At 39.4% G+C, this 16,067-nt stretch overlaps 1 pseudogene; it reads left to right on the forward strand.

Moving 5' to 3' along the window:
• The first annotated feature begins 9,569 nt into the window (after positions 1-9,569).
• LOC124545742 overlaps positions 9,570-16,067 on the forward strand; it is a 39,652-nt pseudogene continuing 33,154 nt past the window's right edge.

The raw sequence follows: 16,067 nt of genomic DNA on the forward strand, positions 1-16,067 counted from the left end.
TTTCGAGTAGTATTACGAAACTTTTTCCCAGCAGGATAACACCACTTGTATGGTGTCACCAATTTTTGAGTTGTATTGCGCTATGCATGTAGTTGTGAAATTAGGCCTGATCATTGTGATTTATTATGTAATTAGGATCGATATTTGCGTCAGTTTCCCTATCAAAATAAATGAAGTATATTAACCTAACCTTCCTCTCCCACATCTGGACAGTTTCCATGTATTGGTGGGGTTTCACTTGGGCTTTCCGTCCAGGGGTATCAGGATTCGAGACCCATAAAGGGCACCGCCAGTTTTAATTCCCGTCATTTCTGAGTGCCTCTGGTGGTATAACTGTGTTAGATGGTGCAATTGGGCTTTTCATCCAGGAGGATCAGGGTTCGAGTCCCTCAAAGGGCACCGCCAATTTTAATTTCCCACCAATTTCTGGGTGGGGAGTGGGATGGGGTGTCAGCACAGCCCTGGTACAAAGAAATTCCCGCCAAAATTCGAAATTCCTGCCAAAATTCGAAATTTCTGCCAGTAGGGTAGGTTGGCGAGGGAGTGGGTGGGAGGGGGGGAGGGGACTGTGGCACACGTGCAGGCTGAGAAAAACACGTGATGTCAGCTGGGGGCGGGGGTGGGTGTGGTCGGTTGCGGGGGTGGGTTGTGGCAGGGGATGATTAATTGATAAATTTAATTAATTTGCATATCAATTTGATGTCAACATTAGACCTGTAACCCCACTAGCCTAGTACTACCGCTACAAATCTTATGCCGGGTATAATCTCACTGAGCTCGAAAGACCCGTGGGAGGTTGATAAGCTTTACAGTGACCAAATTTCTATGACCAGATCGAAGGAGAATGAAGACTTGTACAATAATGCAGTTGAGTGTCATACTTGTGGGCTACTGTTAGGCAGGAAAGCAGAATTTCCTTGTAGGACCACTGTCACCAGATGGGGAAGTTCTGTGGCGCAGCTCACTATACATGTAATTTGAAATACCGCTTATGAAGGCACATACCAGTTTTCTACCTTAATTTAAGCTTGAATGAAATTTACTTTCCTGTTGAGCACTTGTCTGATTTCGGCATGGAGAAAAATCCGGTCAGTGTCCTACCTGAGGGCGTCGAGAAATACAGGGTGTTACAAAAAGGTACGGCCAAACTTTCAGGAAACATTCCTCACACACAAATCAAGAAAAGAAGTTATGTGGACATGTGTCCGGAAACGCTTAATTTCCGTGTTAGAGCTCATTTTAGTTTCGTCAGTATGTACTGTACTTCCTCGATTCACCGCCAGTTGGCCCAATTGAAGGAAGGTAATGTTGACTTTGGTGCTTACGTTGAGATGCGACTCATTGCTCTACAGTACTAGCATCAAGCACATCAGTACGTAGCATCAACAGGTTAGTGTTCATCACGAACGTGGTTTTGCAATCAGTGCAATGTTTACAAATGCGCAGTTGGCAGATGCCCATTTGATGTATTGATTAGCACGAGGCAATAGCCGTGGCGCGGTACGTTTGTATCGAGACAGATTTCCAGAATGAAGGTGTCCCGACAGGAAGACGTTCGAAGCAATTGATCGGCGTCTTAGGGAGCACGGAACATTCCAGCCTATGACTCGCGACTGGGGAAGACCTAGAACGACGAGGACACCTGCAATGGATGAGGCAATTCTTCGTGCAGTTGACGATAACGCTAATGTCAGCGTCAGAGAAGTTGCTGCTGTACAAGGTAACGTTGACCACGTCACTATATGGAGAGTGCTACGGGAGAACCAGTTGTTTCCGTACCATGTACAGCGTGTGCAGGCACTATCAGCAGCTGATTGGCCTCCACGGATACTGCGAATGGTTCATCCAACACTGTGTCAATCCTCATTTCAGTGCAAATGTTCTCTTCACGGTTGAGGCTTCATTCCAACGTGATCAAATTGTAAATTTTCACAATCAACATGTGTGGGCGGACGAGAATCCGCACGCAATTGTGCAATCACGTTATCAACACAGATTTTCTGTGAACGTTTGGGCAGGCATTGTTGGTGATGTCTTGATTGGGCCCCATGTTCTTCCACCTACGCTCAATGGAGCACGTTATCATGATTTCATACGGGATACTCTACCTGTGCTGCTAGAATATGTGCCTTTACAAGTACGACACAACATGTGGTTCATGCACGATGGAGCTCCTGCACATTTCAGTCGAAGTGTTCGTACGCTTCTCAACAACAGATTCGGTGACCGATGGATTGGTAGAGGCGGACCAATTCCATGGCCTCCACGCTCTCCTGACCTGAACCCTCTTGACTTTCATTTATGGGGGCATTTGAAAGCTCTTGTCTACGCAACCCCGGTACCAAATGTAGAGACTCTTTGTGCTCGTATTGTGGACGGCTGTGATACAATACGCTATTCTCCAGGGCTGCATCAGCGCATCAGGGATTCCATGCGACGGAGGGTGGATGCATGTATCCTCGCTAACGGAGGACATTTTGAACATTTCCTGTAACAAAGTGTTTGAAGTCACGCTGGTACGTTCTGTTGCTGTGTGTTTCCATTCCATGATTAATGTGATTTGAAGAGAAGTAATAAAATGAGCTCTAACATGGAAAGGAAGCATTTACGGTCACATGTCCACATAACATATTTTCTTTCTTTGCGTGTGAGGAATGTTTCCTGAAAGTTTGGCCGTACCTTTTTGTAGCACCCCGTATATTTCATCCTCCAAATGAATGATGCCAAGAATATCCTTCACTTCCTTGACTCACGCCGTTCGAACGCTCCCTGCGGCATGGATGAGTGTGATGTCCTTAGGTTAATTAGGTGTAAATAGTTCTAAGTTGTAGGGGACTGATGACCTCAGATGTTAAGTCCCATAGTGCTTAGAGCCATTTGAACCATTTGAACCTTGACTCACTACGTTTTGATATTTTATGCAGACGCTCGTTGAATCTCTACATCAGGAGGAAATGTATATCACTAAAGCTGTTATTCCCGACGAGGAGAAGTTCAACTTGTGACTAGGAAGGGGTTTTCCCATATGAGTATCTGAATAGTATGGCAAAACGCAACAAAACTAGGGTACCTTACATACCTGCGTTGTCCAGCAACCTCACAGGCGTTACCGTATTGGGTGCGGAGTGTGGTGGTGGTGGTAAGTTCCTATGGGATCAAACTGCTGAGATCATCAGTTCTGAGCAGAGTGTGAGGACTCTGTTAATGTCTGGCGGGAATTCAACATCTTCACTTTAGTAGAGTAGGCACAGTTTTATGTGGACACAAAATTGCACTTGCTTGTGGATGTTTTCGAGAAATTCCTGAGTCTATGCATGACCACATATTCTCTAGATCCCACCTTTTATTACATAGTACCTGGGTTGTCCTGTGACGCGGTGCTCAAGAAAACGAAGCACAGCATCGAACTATTGACTGATCCCGACATACTTCTTTTCTTTGAGCGAGGGATCCGTGAGGGACTTTGCCAATGTGTCCATAGGCATGCCAAGGCAAATAACCCACGGTTGGGTGACAGGGTCATTGCATCCCTTGATTCGAGTTACATCGTGTACGTGGTTTAGAGAGATTCCATAGGTGCCTAGGTAGAAAAATCGAAGGGTGGATGGCAGCTGATTCTGATGTATGGTATGTGATGGAGTCAGAGCTCGCTTACCCTACTGGTCTGCTTGATGCGCACACTAATTTGCCGCTGTGTCCATAGCAACGAGTTCCATGAGGAGGCTCCACCCCAAAATTTAAGTTTAATAGTTTTCAGCGGTGTTTCGTGCTGTTTGTGGCTAAATAACAATTTAATAAACTTTTGAAAACGTTCGCTGTGTTTTTTAGAGTTTTCTGTGCATTGAAGTCGTTTAGTAAATCTCGTGCGTTAGTTTTCAGCTGATGTTTCTTATTGCTTCTAGTGAAATATTTCAGTGAAATTTTCATTCAGTGTTTTAACGTCGTTGAGTGTACCAGTGACCGCTTGAATTTTTGGTTTTAGCTAATAATTTTGTGGAGTTTTGTTGGTATTGATATTAGCTGTGGTGTAGTAGTATCAATACAAGCAGTTGCTTTTTTAGTAGACGGAGAATTTCGAGACCGCTATTGTCAGTTCTATAAATAGTTCTACTGGTGTAACTGAACTTAGGTAACGTAGACGTATAGCTTTTTCCAGTAACTGTAAAATTGCACCATGAGTGAGAAGTGTGGGCTCTGTCACAGGTTTGTGAGTAGTGGATTAGAGTGTGGGATTTGTTCAAAGTATTTTCATTGGGTGGAATGCAGTGGAAAAGCCAGTGGCATTCCAGTGAGATCCTCTCTTGGGAATGCTCAATCTGTAGCAGAAATAAGTTGATAAAGGAGCAGAAGTGTAAGATCTGTGCCCTTCAGGTGCAGTTACAATGCGCAAAGGAGGAACTAGATAGCTTTAGGAATGTTAAGGGTGGTGGGGAATGGGAACTGGCAATTGGCAAGAAGGCAGCTAGGAGGAGGAGGTATTCAGACAGTTATAATTTTTATGCAATAGATCTGGCCAACTTTCAGCGTTGAGTGGAGAGGAGCCTCTTGTAGCTGTAGATGTAGGGAACATGCAACAGTCCTCAGTATTTAGGAGCCTAGGTTAGTTGCAAAGTCAAACAGAAAGAAGAAGGTTCTGCTGCTAGGTAGTTCGCACATTAGAGATGTGGGCCAGCAGTTGCAGAAAGTGTTGGGGATTGAGTACCAGGTCACCAGCATTGTGAAGCCTAGTGCAGGGTCGGCTCAGGGGAGTTATGTAAAAATTTCACAAAGGAGGATTAGGTAGTGATAGTGGATGGAGCAGGGAACAGTCTTGATAGGGATGGGGAATATGATGGAGGTGGTGACCTAGTGAAGACAGCTACTATAACTGGTGGCACTAATGTGCATTTCATACAGTTGTTTCAGCGTCATGATCGACTTCATCTTGATGTGGCTGTTAGGCGCGTTAACATGAGGCTGGAGAGGGCGCTGATGCCAGAGGGCATGGATCACATTTCAGTGGTACCAATTGGGTCTATCAGCAGATCAGGTTTCACTAGGCATGGCCTGCACATCAATAGGTACAGGAAGGGCAAGCTGGCAAAGCTGACAGTGTAGTGGGTGGTTGTGGGGTCCCTCATGGAAAAATTCCTGTAGTAATTGGTGTTACAGGTGCACTTCTTTTAGATTGAAGTCAGCTGATAGGTATACCTGCTTAAAGGAAGTCCCTCTAACTAAGGGCTCACCTTCAGAGGATGTCATGTTTCCAACTAGAGGAGGAATTAGCATATTTCATGAATATATAAGAGATATTAGAGATAAAGTTAGTGAACTGCTTAAGATGTTGACTCTGAAGTTGTTGGTATGTTGGAGCACTACTCAAATAATTTGAATATTCAGAGGCTTTCTTTACCAGGATACAGGTTAACTGGCTGTTTTTCAAGGAGTTCCTTGCGAGGTGGGGGAGTGTCCATGTATGTAAAAAACTATTCCTTTTGAGTCCATAGACCTATCACAGCACTGCACTGAACAGACATTTGAATGTTGTGGAGGGGCAGTTTAATTTAATGAAACTAAACTTCTAATTGCTGTTGTTTATAGTTCCCCTAACTCTGACTTCAGAGCATTTTTGCTCAAGCTAGAGAGGGCTCTTGATTCACTTTGTAGGAAGTACAAGAAATTAGTTATATGTGGTGAATTCAATATAAATTTTGTGTATGATGGTGCAAGAAAAAGGGTGTTGGTAGATCTCCTAAATCCACATGATCTGATGCAGACTGTGTTTTTTCAGCTAGGGTGCAAGGGAACTGTAGCACAGCCATAGACAATATTTTTATCCATTCTTCATTACTGGATGGGCATTCTGTTAATAAAAGTGTGAATAGCCTTTCAGACCAAGGTGCACAAATTTTAACACTAAAAGCCTACCGTACTCAAATAAATGTCACATGTAATTACAAACTATGTAGGAATGTTAATCCAACTGCAATAGAGTTTTTTAAACCTTGTCAAGGAGCAAGAGTGGAAGGATGTTTATAGTGCCCATAACATAGATGATAAATATAATGCTTTCCTTAATACATTTCTCATGCTCTTTGAGAGTTGCTAAATGGAGTACCAGCAGTAGTAGTCAGCCCAGGTGGCTGAGTAGTGGGATAAGGATATCATGTAGAACAAAGTGGGAATTATATCAAAATGTTAGAAGTACTCAGAATCAAGCTGCAGTATCCCACAACAAACAATACTGTAAGGTGCTTAAAAATGCTATTAGGAAGCCAAAGAGTATGTGGTATAGAGAATAGCTATTTCACAGGATAAAATTAAAACCATATGGTCATTTGTGAAGAAATTATCTGGTCAGCAGCACAAGGTCGATGATATAAAGTCAGTTTATAGTAAGAATATTTCTGTTATTGATAAATCACATATATGTACAGTATTTAACAATCATTTTCTGAGCATTGCAATTAAATCAAAATTTAGTTTCTACAGGGAATCATATACTTCTTGGAAAATGCCTTTCCGAGACTGATGTCGGAAATACTCCTCTGTGATACTGACAAGGGGGAGGTTGAGTCATTAATTAAATCACTGAAGACTAACGACTCTCATGGTTATGATGAAGTGCCTAGCAGAATATTAAAGTACTGTGCTGCACATGTTGCCCTGTATTTAGCCATATTTGTATATTTTCTTTTAGGAATGGTCAGTTTCCTGAACGATTAAAGTACTCAATAGTACATCCGCTTTATAAAAACGGAGAATGGGATAATGTAGACAATTTTAGACCTATTTCTATGCCATCAGCGTTTGTTAAAGTTACTGAAATGGCTGTGTATGTAAGGATAATTGATCGTTTTATATCAGATGATTTGCTATCAGATGTACAGTTCACCTTTAGAAGTCGTTTAACGACTGAAAATGCTATATTCTCTTTTCTCTGTGAGGTACTGGATGGGTTTAACAAAAGGTTTCGAACGCTAGGCATGTTTTTTGATTTATCTAAGGTGTTTGATTGTGTTGATACAAAATATTTCTCCAGAAGTTGGACCATTACGGAATACGGGGAGTAGCTCACAATTGGTTCACCTTTCACTGTAGTAAAAGACAGCAAAAGGTCATTATTCACAATGTTGAGAAAGGCTGTGATGTGTTGTATGAGTCAGGTACGCTCAAGCGGGAGGTGCCCCAAGGATGAGTGTTGGGGCCACTCCTGTTCCTTATTTATATAAATGATATGCCCTCTAGTATTATGAGTAACTCTAAAATATTGTTTGCTGATGACACTAGCTTGTTAGTAAAGGATGTTGCGTGCAACATTGGCTCGATTTCAAATAGTGCACTTCATGACCTCACTTCATGGTTTGTAGAAAATAAGCTAACTGTAAATCACATGAAGACTCAGTGTTTACGGTTTCTAACACACAATTCAACAAAATCCGACGTTTTAATTTCACAGAATTGGCATATGACTAGTGAAACTGAAAAGTTCAAATTTCTAGGTGTTCATGTAGATAGTAAACTGTCATGGGAAGCCCACTTTCAGGGTCTTGTTCAAAGACTTAATGCTGCCATTATTATTATTCGAACAGTATCTGAAGTGAGTGATAGTTCGACACGAAAATTAGTCTACTCTACTTATTTTCATTCGCTGATGTCATATGATATTATATTCTGTGGTAACTCTTCCCATTATAAAAGGATATTTTTGGCTCAGAAATGGGCGGTTCAGCCAATGAATGGTGTTAAGTCCACGAACCTCTTGTCGACCCCTGCTCATGAGTCTGGGTATTTTGACATTGGCCTCTCAATATAGATATTCCTTACTGTCATTTCTTGTTAACAATATTAGCTTATTCCCAAGAATAATGAGCTTTCACTCAATTAATATTGGGCAGAAGTCAAACGTGCATTAGGCTTGGACTTCGTTAACTCTTGTGCAGAAAAGTGTGCAGTATACTGCTGCATCCATTTTCAATAAGCTACCACTCGAATTCAAAAATCTTAGCAGTAATCCACGCACCTTCAAATCGAAACTGAAGAGTTTCCTTTTGGGTCACTCCTTCTCTTCTATTGAGGAGTTCCTTGAAAAAGTAAGCTGATTCTTGTTGTATTGTCGACTGCATTTACTTAAACTTATGGATTGACTTTTCTCAGGTTAATAAACATTTTATTTTTATCTGTTATTACTTTTATGTTGTAACTTCATGTACTGACACGTCCATGACGTTGGAGATTAGCTCCTCAATTTGGTCCTACAGAACTTGACGTGTAAGTAAAATAAATAAAAACAGATGACAACGCTGGGGAATAAGTGGAGATACATTATTCATTACTATAATCTCCAGCAGTGTCTCAGCTTGAGGATGGAGCTGGTTAGAATCACCCAGGCTATCTCCTTCAACCAATACCACTGGTTGAAGGCGTATATTGATGTGAATACAACACTGAGAGCTTCCGTGACATGTAACTTTGAGAATGATTTTTTTAACTTAATGAATCATTTAATTTTCAATAAAACAATGGAGAATTTGAGTAAACGACGTGAAATTTTGATTAGAAAATTAGGTGAGATGGGTGTTGTAACGTAATAAAATGCAGTTGCAGACGAAATTTTAAAAAGGTCACCATATTCAATATGAACTTTGTTGTTGTGGAGATGGCGAAAACTGCAGAGAGTTTACAAAACCTATTTGTGTCAGTATGTTCATACTATACCTATCTAAACTCCACATATACCGATTCCACTGAGAGTTTACAAAAACTTATTTCTCAGATCCTTATTTACTTTATATGGATACTGGTAGCTTCATCTATTTGGTGAAGAGCTGTGATCCATATGAAGTAATGAGTTATCGAGGTAATGAATTCGATGCTTTCTCATACGTGACCATAATTCTCATGGTACTGTTCCACAGAACTTTACTGGCATTATGAAACATGAGGTGAATGGACTGTTGCTTGTGGAGCTTGTAGGTCTGTGATCAAAAATGTATGTATATCACACATTGGAAGATGCCGCACAGAGGCGGCTAAGGGTGTGAATCATACAAGATTGAGAGCCCTACCAATCGAACATTATTTGGAGTGCCTGTACAGTGGTGTGCAGGTTCTGCACTGCAGCTGCCATATGTGGTATGGCAAACCAGTATTCGATCAAGAGGTCATGAGGTATATAATGTGCTGCAGCCTAAAATCGGCCTGTCGCCTCATGACAATAAAAGGGTCATTCGTGGTAATGAGACTGAAAAATCTCCTGTACTCACATTATTCACTTGTAGCCAGAGAAGGGATGAGGGACTCTGATACAGTAAGAGGTACAGAATGAGAGAGAGTGAGAGTGAGAGAGAGAGAGAGAGAGAGAGCGTCTGCAGAACAGTACGACCCTTTTATCACAGTGAAGGTAATTGCGTGTTGGTATGTGTAGTGTAAATTTTTACTTATTTATTAACACAATATTTGTGTGCACGGAAAAAAGTTTAAAAATGTAAAAAGAAATATGTGACTATCTCTACTGCTAGTCATTTAAATATTTACTTATTTATAAACATTGCATGTACCATTTACACATCCAAATATATCTGTGCACCATGGGTGTCATGTAATTATAAATACTTTTTAAGTTTCTCTTACCGCTAACCATCCAGTCAGATTAGTTTTGAAGTGTAGATGTATATAGATCCACCCATTTCATTGTAAATTATTTCATGTGTTTGGGTAGAATTTCTTTACTATTAGTATTAGAGAAAGAAGTGCCTTTGTGTTAGTTATAGTCCTTTGTACCTGTGATTTGATCCAAAATAGTTCAAACACTACCACTTTGAATCTGTGATGTGAGTCAAAGTATTTCAATCAGTGATACTTTGAATCTAAATGAATTCTGTCTGTAAACTATTTCAAACATGTGAACCAAAAGGATTCTGTAAAAAATTTCACATTATATATATATATATATATCTGAATAAAAATGAATTCCATTCCATATGTTCTTTGTTGTTATTTATCAGATCCCTACCCTCACAAATATATATGAAGGCTATGCAAGATGCAGCAGGTGTTGGTTTGAAACAAGAGGGATGTGACGTTTAAGGTGGAAAAGAACAAAATACATGACATGGTGACGTGAGACTTTGCCTATCGAGCTGCCAGTATTGGGTTATGGGAGCAGATGGCATGTGGCCTTGTAATTTTCCAAAGACGTATAGCAAACATGTCTAAAATCAAATTGCCAGTGCTTGAGGAAACTCACAGTTGCACTATCTGGACTATACTACATGGATCAGGGTGATATCATTAAAAAAAGTACATACATATTATGCGGTTAAAATCCGTTTATTTTTCATCCAACTAAAAAGTAATTTTATATTTTTATAAACTGACAAGACACTATTTTCACACATCTTCTTCTTTGTCTTGAGCCAGTGGAGAGCAGGACACATGTAGAAGTGCAGGTCTGGAATAGCAGCAAGCTTGAAGATTCGAAACATCCATGCAGTCTTCTCCTTCCCCTTCATATAGATTAAAATGCGTACGTTTCATATGTATTCATTACCAGCGATGGCGATGCATGACAGAATCTCTGACCAGAGAGTTATTTATCGTTGCTAGTCTGCGCTTGACCGCTCGAGAGTTCAGTTGCGAGTTGCACTCTGTCAGCAGCAGTAGTAGCGAGTGGACGGTTGTACTGAGCGGGCGTCGGCATGCGTCGGCGGCGTGCTCCCCTTCCATCTCTGGTCACGATTCAGGACGAGGTATATTGTTTTAGAAGGTAATGAAGCAGCATTGCGCTCAGCTAATAACATATGTTAATTGTAATTAATTTGTTCAACAATTGCCCCAATAATATTTGTTTATAAAGTAACTGTTTTTTAAGAAAAAGATTCATTTTAAGTTGGGTAATATTTCCCATGCATTCCCTCCAAGAATCAAAATTAAATATGGGCCAGCATTGCACGGAGCTGTGCCATAAAATAAGAGCAGATATGATGCAGTTTACTGAGGTAAGAATTTTGGTTTTTGTGTTCAGGTTTAATTATTTCACAGGGCCGAAGGTCAGCGCCGCTGCCCTTATAAAATTTATCGGGATTAATTATTACTGTTGAGATGTTACATTCAGTTCATAGATCATTATTTAATTAATATTATTGTGGGTTTAACGGTCAGTTATTATTCTTTAACTTTTATGTGGAGTTTACATTTGAGCCATTGTTATTCTTTAATTTTGCAAGCAGGTTACGCGTGGCTCATTTTTCACTTAACATTGACTTTCATATTCTTGCTGGGAGGTTACAATTTCACTATTATTAATGACTTTTAAAATTTTGCGGGGAGGTTGCACTTGGCGACATCCGGTCCAGGATCGTATTTCTTTGAGAATCTTCTGAGAAGTTGTTAGATATCTGCTCATATTTACTAAAATATAATTAGCATTTGGCGCAATGCTTTTACTAATTTTGTGACTTACTTCCACAGATCATCGGCAATTCGTTGCTCTTTGTTGTATTTATATTTGTTGGATTTTGCAGTCTTTGTCTCATTTGAGAATAATTGTGACTAGTGTAAAAATGCTGCGAAAGACTGTTAATAGTGCATCGCAAGGTATAATGAGTGAAATGGTCGACTTAGACAACTTGACCGATAGTAATTGTGACACGCAATGTAATGATGACAATCCTCCATTTAGTGACAATCAGTGTGTACTGACCACCAATGTTGATTTTGATCTTATTGATGAACAGATAAATTCAATTGCGTTGTTTATTAATTTAACGACAATTGATGACGCGGGGCGTTCTGTTGTAATGAGCGCTGCCCAGCTCAACACAACCGGTTTGCAAAACTTAAGTAATGAACAGACAAATTTGTCTAATGAAAACGAACAGTGTAATCGGAATGCGTCGTATGTATTCAATTCCGATTTAGTGACCAACAGTATACATCCAATTAGCAAACATTTTCAAGAATCACAGATTGACCAAATGGTCACACAAAACGTGACAATTGCAGGTACACCACCAAACAGCACAGAGAATAGAAATGCTAATTTTGACTTGGAACAAATTATGGCAAGATTGCTACAACAACAAAGTGAAAGTCTCAAACTTCAAATTAATGAAATTAATGAAAAACAAGATAATAATTTCAAACAACTTAATGAAAATAACGAAAATCTCAAACAACAGCTTAATGAAAAACTAGACAACACTTCCAAACAGTTGAATGGAGATGACCAATGATTAATTATGAACATTATTCTGTAATACTATGTTATTGACTACCTCCTGTTTTATGCTTTGTAACTGGGAAATGAATGCTACTGATTACTGTATTGAGATGACCAATGATTAATTATGAACATTATTCTGTAATACTATGTTATTGACTACCTCCTGTTTTATGCTTTGTAACTGGGAAATGAATGCTACTGATTACTGTATTGAGATGACAAATGATTAATTATGAACATTATTCTGTAATACTATGTTATTGACTACCTCCTGTTATATGTAATGACTTCTGATGATTTGTAATTAGGGAATGAGTGCCAATGTTCTCTGTAAAACACCATATGAATACTATTAAGTAATGACTTCTGATGATTTGTAATTAGGAAATAAGTGCTAATGTTCTCTGTAAAACACCACATGATTATAATTATGTAATGACTTCTGATGATTTATAATTAGGCAATGAGTGCCAATGTTCTCTGTAAAGCAATTTATGAACATTATATTGTAATACTACATACACGGTACAGAAATGTTCAATAACTGGGCAATGAATGCCGCAAACTACTAATGTAATTCTCAGTTAAGACTAGTATGTGACTTAATGTCCTTCACCTTCTGGCCTAACTACCCTGAATTACTGCAATATCCGTTTGTCCTGTATATCCTCTTGATCATGGAGCACTATATTTGGTTTTTGCACTAATTCTACGTTGGTGTACCTTACAAGGACGTGGTGTTGACACGACATGCTGTCCACCACCTTGAGCGATGGAGATGTTATTATGGTCCCACTGTTTGGTGTACCTAATGCACTGCCAAAATGATAACATGGAATATTACTACGACATTTCAGTGTCTTGGCTACGCTGATAAATACATCTGGGAAAAGAACTTCAGATTTTTTCACTTGGTGTTGTGCTTCTCTAGAAAGATATGGACCTTCAGTGCAGCTGTGTGCAACCTAAATTGCTACAACCATGATGCAATCCTTCCCTTTCCTATCCTAATTCTTGTAACATAGTGAAAATCAATTTTTTTGCTAATATGATTTGCATTCATGACCAATACATTTTTTTTTGATTTGCTGATATGTTCTGAGCTACAGACTGTGTGCACTTCTGCCATTTGTTAATATGTTTTGTACTGAACTTCAGTGCCTGTGCACTTTTGTCATTTCTCAATATGATTTGTACTCGTTGCCTATACATTTGTGATTTCCTGATATGTTCACTACTTCAGTGTGTGTGCACTTTTGTCATTTCTCAATTTGATTTGTACTCGTTGCCTATACATTTGTGATTTCCTGATATGTTCACTACTTCAGTGCCTGTGCACTTTTGTCATTTCTCAATATGATTTGTACTCGTTGCCTATACATTTGTGATTTCCTGATATGTTCACTACTTCAGTGAGTGTGCACTTTTGTCATTTATCAATATGATTTGTATATACATTTTTTGTGATTTGCTGATATGTTCTGTACTCATTGTATATGTATTTTTTGTCATTGTGTGATATGTTGTGTACTCGGTACATGTGCACTACATTTACTTCATGTTCTACACCTATATACTTATATTTTGTGATTGTAAAGTAATTAGTTAAGAAAAAATTTGTTGCTCTTGGCAAGTCCAAATGACTCACTATCGCTGCCAAATTTTTGCCCCCCCCCCCCCAGTGGAGGGTTATGAAACGCGTACGTTTCATATGTATTCATTACCAGCGATGGCGATGCATGACAGAATCTCTGACCAGAGAGTTATTTATCATTGCTAGTCTGCGCTTGACCGCGCAAGAGTTCAGTTGCGAGTTGCACTCTGTCGGCAGTAGTTGTAGTGAGTGGACAGTTGTACTGAGCGAGCGTCAGCATGCGTCGGCGGCGTGCTCTTCTTCCATCTCTGGTCACGATTCAGGACGAGGTATATTGTTTTAGAAGGTAATGAAGCAGCATTGCGCTCAGCTAATAACATATGTTAATTGTAATTAATTTGTTCAACAATTGCCCCAATAATATTTTTTTTATAATGTAACTGTTTTTAAGAAAAAGATTCATTTCAAGTTGGGTAATATTTCCCATGCATTCCCTCCAAGAATCAAAATTAAATATGGGCCAGCATTGCACGGAGCTGTGCCATAAAATAAGAGCAGATATGATGCAGTTTACTGAGGTAAGAATTTTGGTTTTTGTGTTCAGGTTTAATTATTTCACAGGGCCGAAGGTCAGTGCCGCTGCCCTTATAAAATTTATCGGGTTTAATTATTGCTGTTGAGATGTTACATTCAGTTCATAGATCATTATTTAATTAATATTATTGTGGGTTTAACGGTCAATTATTATTCTTTAACTTTTGTGTGGAGTTTACATTTGAGCCATTGTTATTCTTTAATTTTGCAAGCAGGTTACGCTTGGCTCATTTTTCACTCAACATTGACTTTCATATTCTTGCTGGGAGGTTACAATTTCACTATTATTAATGACTTTTAAAATTTTGCTGGGAGGTTACAAGATGATGGTATCCGTGCGGTGGTATAATGGAAGCGAGTCTCTGTTGTACCTGCATCTTCTGTGCTTGCTACGAATGCAACATCTTTAAATATGAACTGTCTACGCTCATCATCATAGAAACCCTGATCGCCTGCAGTGACGGTCATACGTTGAGATGCTACTGTGGATTGCTGAGGGTATGGCGCAGCACCTGTTCATTTATATAGCGCATTGCAAAACACTGGTGAGTGGACAGTAGTTAATCACACAGTCATGTAGAACTGCAGCATATGAGGCAGTGTTTTCTAGGAAATTTGCTGAAGATTCACATTCAATTTGTATAGGTCAGGATTTAATTATCTCAATCTGTTTTGAGAAGTCTATTACTGTTATTGGCGCCATCTCTTGGGCTTCCATTGACTGAGTAGACATCCTTCCTCTGCACAGTATGAAGCATGGAGCTGCATATATTTTTCGTATATTAGACTGTATACATTTTCGTCTCACTGCAGGTGTAAATTGTCATATGGGTAGAATTCGGAGTTCAGGTAGACTATGGCATTAGTTAACTTGCAGTTATCAAATTTGGTGGAATCATTTGCTGTATTTCCTCTCAGCATCCTAGGATGCTGAACCTGATCATCTCCAGTTGTGTGGAGGTTTCAACAGACCACGTCTGTTTGCTTGCTGTCAGTAGTAATGGGTACTCGAAAACCTCCCATGAACAGAGGAATAACGGTAGAAATAAACCCGCATTCAGAATTTTTAAAGCTTCAAATGCTGCTCATCTGATGCTGTTATGTGTGGCATTTTCCATACTATTTTATTGATGGTGATCTCATCCTTGTCTTGAGCTCCTTGAATGTATGAGTTGTTATCAATTGCACTCCATACCAGAATAAGATTGTATTTGGCATTCAGAACAATTCATAACATGTACTCAAAGTTTTAAAGGTACACATGCAGTAAACTTCTTGTACTCTTCCATTGTTCTAACCACTGTTCGTCAATGAGCAATCCAGAATTTTCTAAAGCGTTCAAATCCGAGGGAGAAGCAGAGACATTTATGTTAAGAGCTGATGTTGTGCCAACGTTGTGTGCACGATCAATCTCGACTCCATGAATTTCATGTCTTATCTCATGAAAGAGGAAAACTAAAGCATTATGTGTGTGATTCGACAGCACTGTAGTAGTACCATCCCTTTTCGTAAATGATCCATCAAGATATATGAAAGTCTTGCATTCTAGGGTTAAAGTGTCTTGGTGTTGGATGACAACCCTAATTTCATCGTTCTTGTTAAATGTGGTTGGTGCATAAGGTTTACGCATAAGTATTTCTGGCATATAATAGTCTTGTCATACTGGTTATACTG

Source organism: Schistocerca americana, chromosome 8 (assembly GCF_021461395.2).
Source record: "Schistocerca americana isolate TAMUIC-IGC-003095 chromosome 8, iqSchAmer2.1, whole genome shotgun sequence".
Taxonomy (NCBI): Eukaryota; Metazoa; Arthropoda; class Insecta; order Orthoptera; family Acrididae; genus Schistocerca; species Schistocerca americana.